The sequence below is a fragment of the Pongo pygmaeus genome, chromosome 1 (assembly GCF_028885625.2).
Source record: "Pongo pygmaeus isolate AG05252 chromosome 1, NHGRI_mPonPyg2-v2.0_pri, whole genome shotgun sequence".
NCBI lineage: Eukaryota > Metazoa > Chordata > Mammalia > Primates > Hominidae > Pongo > Pongo pygmaeus.
Genome location: NC_072373.2, coordinates 43,625,278 through 43,631,255, shown reverse-complemented (window position 1 = coordinate 43,631,255; position 5,978 = coordinate 43,625,278).

Below are 5,978 nucleotides of genomic sequence, written 5' to 3'. Positions count from 1 at the left end.
GGATTACAGGCGTGAGCCACTGTGCCCGGCCAACTCCTTTCATTTCATGAAGGTTTCAGGCTCTCATTTGCCTTATAGTCTTTGCCTACTGTATTCCCTGTCTGGCACAATTCTCTCCCTTGTCCCCCAACTCTTTGCCTAGCTAACTCACTGTTTTTTTGTTTGTTTGTTTTGTTTTTAAATTAAAGAGTTTTTTTGAGGTATAATATGCAATAAACAGCACAGATTTAACGTGTACAATTTGATGTTTTGACATATGTATACATCAGTAAAACATCACTACAATCAAGATAAAGAGTATATCCATGACCCCCTGTGTTTCTTCCTGCTTCTTTTAATCTTTCTCTCTCAACCCATGTGTTAGGCCACCTGCCATCTGTCACTACAGATGTTTTTCATTTCTAGAATTTCATATGAATGGAATCATGTAGTATATATCTTTTCTGTCTGATTTCTCTCATTCAGCATACTTATTCTGAGATTTATCCATGTTATGTGTATCCACAGGCTGTTCCTTTCTGCTGTTGAGTAGTGTTCCATCATATGGATGCACCTGTTTGTTTATTCATTCACCTGTTGATGGACATTTCAGTTGTTTCCAGTTTGGGGCTATTACAAATAAGGCTGCTATATGCAATGTGTGCAAGCCTTTTTAGGGGTATATATTTTCATTTCTTTTTGTTTTTCAAGTTTTGTTTTAGACTCAGGGGTACCTGTGCAGGTTTGTTAACTGGGTATACTGTGTGATGCTGACGTTTGAGGTATGAATGATCTTGTTACCCAGGTACTGAGCATAGTACTCAGCAGTTAGTTTTTCAACCTTGTTCCCCTTTCCTTGCTCCCCTCCAACAGTCCCCAGTGTCTATTGTTGCCATCTTTATGTCCATGACTACCCAAACTTATAAGTGAGCATATGTGCTATTTGGTTTTCTGTTCCTGTGTTAACTTGCTTAGGACAATGGCCTCTGGCTGCATCCATGTTGCTACAAAGGACACGATTTTGTTTTTTTTTTATGGCTGCATAATATTACATGGTGTACATGTACATTTTCTTTATCCAAAACACCAATGATGTGCACCTAGGTTGATTCCATGTCTTTGCTATTGTGAATAGTGCTGTGATGAACATGTGAGTGCACGTGTCTTTTTGGCAGAATGATTTGTTTTCTTTTGGATGTATATCCAGTAGTGGGATTGCTGGGTCAAATGGTAGTTCTGTTTTAAGTTCTTTGAGAAATCTCCAAACTGCTTTCCGCAGTGGCTGAACTAATTTACATTCCCACCAAGAATGTGTAAGTGTTCCCTTCTCTGCAGCCTCGTCAACATCTGTTGTTTTTTGACTTTTTAATAACTGCCATTCTGATTGGTGTGCGATGGTATCACACTGTGGTTTTGATTTGCATTTCTCTGATGATTAGTGATGTGCAGCATTTTTTTCATAAGTTTGTTGGCTGCTTGTATGTCTTCTTTTGAGGAGTGTCTGTTCATGTCTTTTGCACATTTTTTAATGGGGTTATTTGTTTTTTGCTTATTCAATTGTTTCAGTTCCTTATAGATTCTGAATATTAGACCTTTGTTGGATGCAAAGTTTGCAAATATTTTTTCCCATTCTGTGCTTTGCCTAGCTAACTCTTACTCAACCTTGAAGTCTCAGCTTCAGTCATGACTTCCTTACCAGAGGCTTTCCTGATTTTCCAGACCAGGCACCATGTGGTATATAAAATAACACCTTATCTCTCAGACCCAGGCAAGAAAGCCCCCTGCCCCGAACTTAATGCTTTAGAAGGCATCATATAATACAACCACAAAGGAAATAAATCCATTAAAAACACAGAGATGCCTCTGTCCCTTGGGATTCTGTGCTCAGCACTGGCACAGAACAACCAGTAACACTGAACACACATTACTAAGTCTAATACAGTTCAGGCTCCGGGGGTCACTTCTTTATATATCTTGTTCTGTCTTATTTATTTAAGTTGATAGATAAACATTGTATGCATTTATTGTGTACATGATGTTTTGAAATATGTATACATTAAAAATATGGAGTGCTTCACAAATTTTTGTGTTATCGTTGTGCAATTGTGTTGTTTTAATTGGAAATTTGTATTGTTCCAATTTTAGTATATGTGCTACCTAAGCAAACACACTCTATGTCTTTAAAAAAAAAAAGGTAACTGTGTCAGGATGCCTGAAGGTTTGTGGGTTGTATCAGTGTGAACTTTGGAGGCCACCGTGGTTTTGGAGTTTAGGCAGGAATTGAGCCGTCAAAGTGCTTAGCTAAGAGAAAAGAAAATTAACTTGTCAAATCCTTCCTCTTAGGTAGCATGGCTGTAGTGGATTCCTTTTTTCTGAGACAGAGTCTTGCTCTATTGCCCAGGCTGGGGTGCAGTGGTGCGATCTCAGCACACTGCGCATTGCATACTGCTTGAACCTCTGCCTCCCTGGTTCAAGCAATTCTCGTGCCTCAGTCTCCTGAGTAACTGGGATTACAGGCGCATGCCACCACACCCAGCTAATTTTTGTATTTTTAGTAGAGACGGGGTTTCACCATGTTGGTCAGGCTGATCTCAAACTCCTGACCTCAAGTGATTCACCCGCTTCAACCTCCCAAAGTGCTGGGATTACAAGCGTGAGCCACTGCGCCCTGTCTGTAGTGGATTTTTTTTTTTTTTTTTTGACACGGAGTCTCGCTCTGTCGCCCAGGCTGGAGTGCAGTGGTCATCTCGGCTCACTGCAACCTCTGCCTCCTGGGTTCAAGCGATTCTCCTGCCTCAGCCTCCCAAGTAGCTGGAATTACAGGCGCCTGCCACCAAGCCCAGCTAATTTTTGTATTTTTAGTAGAGACAGGGTCTCACCGTGTTGGCGAGGCTGGTCTCAAACTCTGACCACGGGTGATCCAACTGCCTCAGCCTCCCAAAGTGCTGGGATTATAGGCGTGAGCCACCGCGCTCGGCTGTGTAGTGAATTCTTGCATGACATATTATCTACCAGTAGTGCTGAGTGTCCATTTTCTTGCTCTGTTTTATGTTCCAATTTCTGGTTCTGGAGGCACCCATGAATTAGTGTAGTGTTTGCAACATTGCACGTGAGTGCTAAGGAACATTTTGTAGTAATAAATAATTTATATTATTCTTAAATTTTTATATTTGTACCTCTAGATACAACATGTTAAACACGATACTGATCCTTTTTATTGATATTAGCTGGACACTGAATGCTAGAGTTGCAAGTAGGTTTGTTTTTATAAAAATATTTAATTAGGCCAGGTGCAGTGGCTAACACCTGTAATCCCAGCACTTTGGGAGGCCCAAAGTGGGAGGATCACTTGAGCCCAGGAGTTTGAGACCAGTCTTAGCAACACAGTGAGACCCTATCTCTACAAAAAAATAGAAAAAAAAATAGCCAGGTGTGGTGACGTGCACCTGTGGTCCTAGCTATTCAGGAGGCTGAAGTGGGAGGATCTCTTAAGCCTGGGAAGTTGAGGCTGCAGTGAGTCATGATCTTGCCACTGCACTCCATCCTGAGTGACAGGGCAAGACCCCCTCTCAAGAAACAACAACAACAACAACAACAAAAACCAACCTTCTTTGATTGGATTTGAATTTTCAAAAAAAAAATTTAATGAAATGTTCAGCTCTCAAGTAGGAATTTTGTCTCCTATTATCTCCCTTGGACAAAAGGAATACTGGGTTTAGGATGGCCATGTTTTTAGCAACCCGGATTCACAATCAAGGGATTCCAGCCAAACTTTCTTTTCCCATTCTCTTTGCTTATGAATATTTTGTCTTCCTTCTCGCCTTAGGTAGTGAGGTGTAAAAAGCTTGAGCTAAGTCCTTGATAGGGGTGTAGGATGTACCTGTGATTATCTGTTGGAGCTCTTTCATTGGGGGATTTGGGAAGTGGTCTAGATGGATGGGGATGGGGTGGTGGAAAGTCACCGATTTGTTGCCTCATCCCATCCAGAGTCTTTTCTTTTGTTTTTTGAGATGATGGTCTCACTGTATCGCTCAGGCTAGTCTCGAACTCCTGCCCTCAAGCGATCCTCCTGCCTCCACCTCCCAAAGTGCTGGGATTACAGGCGAGAGCTACTGCGCCAAGCCCCAGCCAGTCTTGAGGCTGCTGTTGTTCCAGCCAGGCTGGGGACTTTGAATTGCTGTCTTGAGAAGCCTTCAGGGCCCACTGGGCTGTAATTCGTGCGTTCTCAGAGCCAGGATTTGTAGCAGTTCACTCTCATGGGCTTCCTACCCCCTCTGGAGCTTTTTTTCTACAGCTGGAAGAGGGTAGTGAGACTAGAGGAGGAGAGGGTCTGCTGTTCACTCTTCTCCCAGTTTCTCTATGATCATTAGAGACCTGGTTGTTCCCAAACTCAGAGAAAAGGGAAAAAAGCTGAACCCAGAAGCTGGGGGTGGGGCTGGAAAGAAATGCTGGCAGACAGCGGGAGAGGTGTGAATAGGGAGAGTTCAGCCAGAGGAATACAGAGAGCTAGAGCTAAGAACCAAGTCCAACAGTAGAATAGCCTTTGTCCTTGACAACTCTCTGGGTCAGAATGAATGAGCCACACACCACAGGTTCTTGGGGCAGGCAGCACGGTGCAATTGAAGAAGTATTGGACTTGGGGATTTTTGACCTGCATTTCAATTCTGGGGCTGCCCCTTAAGAACGCTGTCAAATGGCTTCTCTGAATCTCAGTTTCAGTACTTTTAGCACAGGCTTTGGATTCAGATAGACTCAGCTCCTGGCACCTGCATGACCTTGGACAAATTACTCAACCTAAGAGACTCAGTTGCCTCATCTGTAAAATGAACAGTAACACCTTAGAGTTGTTGCGATGAGTAAATAAGATAATTGATGGGAAGTAGATTCTATTGGTTACGTAGGATTGCAGAATAACAGTGAGTTTGGAGCCAGGTGACATGGGCTTGAGCCAACTGCCTGCAGCTAGATGTGTAGCCTCTCTGAGAACCAGTTCCTCCCCTGTAAGAAGGAGTAACAATGCCTTCTTCGCAGGGTTCTTGTGGGGCTCTGCTGAGATAAGATGTATGAAAGCACTCTGTACAGCTCTGTAGAAATGTGAAGGATTATTTTTGTTTTTCAGCTCGCCCTCTAACAAAGGCTGAATAAGTACTGAATTGGCCAAAAAAGGGAGGGCAAAGGAAGGAATGTGAATCTTAGGGGGTGTAGCAAAAAAGCTGGAATAATCCCCACACTGTGTTTCCAACACTTTTCATGAAGCCTGAGCTCCAAGGAACAGTACACATCCAGGGAGGGAGGTGAGAAACTGGGGACTCGAGGGGGAAGGGGGTTATGAGGAGAGGGAAAAAGAGCCCACTGCTGTCAAAGCCCAGGAGGACATGGAAGGTCCTTGCCTGGTGAGGAAAAGAAGAGGGTGTCTCTCGAGTCCCAGCTCCTGCTGTGTCTTCCTCCGCGATCCAGACTCTCTTGTGATCCATAAAGCACAGCTTCCAGCTTTGAGCCAAGAAATGCTGCCTTCCAGTGCCCCCCACCTGGAAGCTACTGAGCAGATTCAAATATGCTCAGGGTTGGAGCCCAGAGCAAAAAGACAGGAATTCTGCTGTCCCCAGTAGAGGCTAGTTTGTGCCTCCTCATACCCCACCAGACAGGGCAGAGCCCCTCAAGCCAGCCTCCCCCTCCTCCTCCACTTTCCCTTGATCTGCCTGAACGAGAACACGATGCCAGGGCCACGGCCCTGCTGGTCCTGAGCTCCGAGAGCCCTTCCCTTGGGAGCTAAGCCCATCAGATGTGCCAGGGAAATGTTTCCACAGATTAGTGCCTCCTGTGGTGAGACAGTAGCAGCAGGTGTCAGGAACAGGGCAAGGAGGGAACAAAGCCCAGGGAGCCCTTGGGAGGAGCCCAAGGACAGAGGCTCTCTTTTCCAGTCTCTGGCCTCCAGAACCAGGAGGTTTGGGGTTCCTCCAAAGCCCCTGCCTTAGTTCCACCCCTCAGTGACCAGCTGG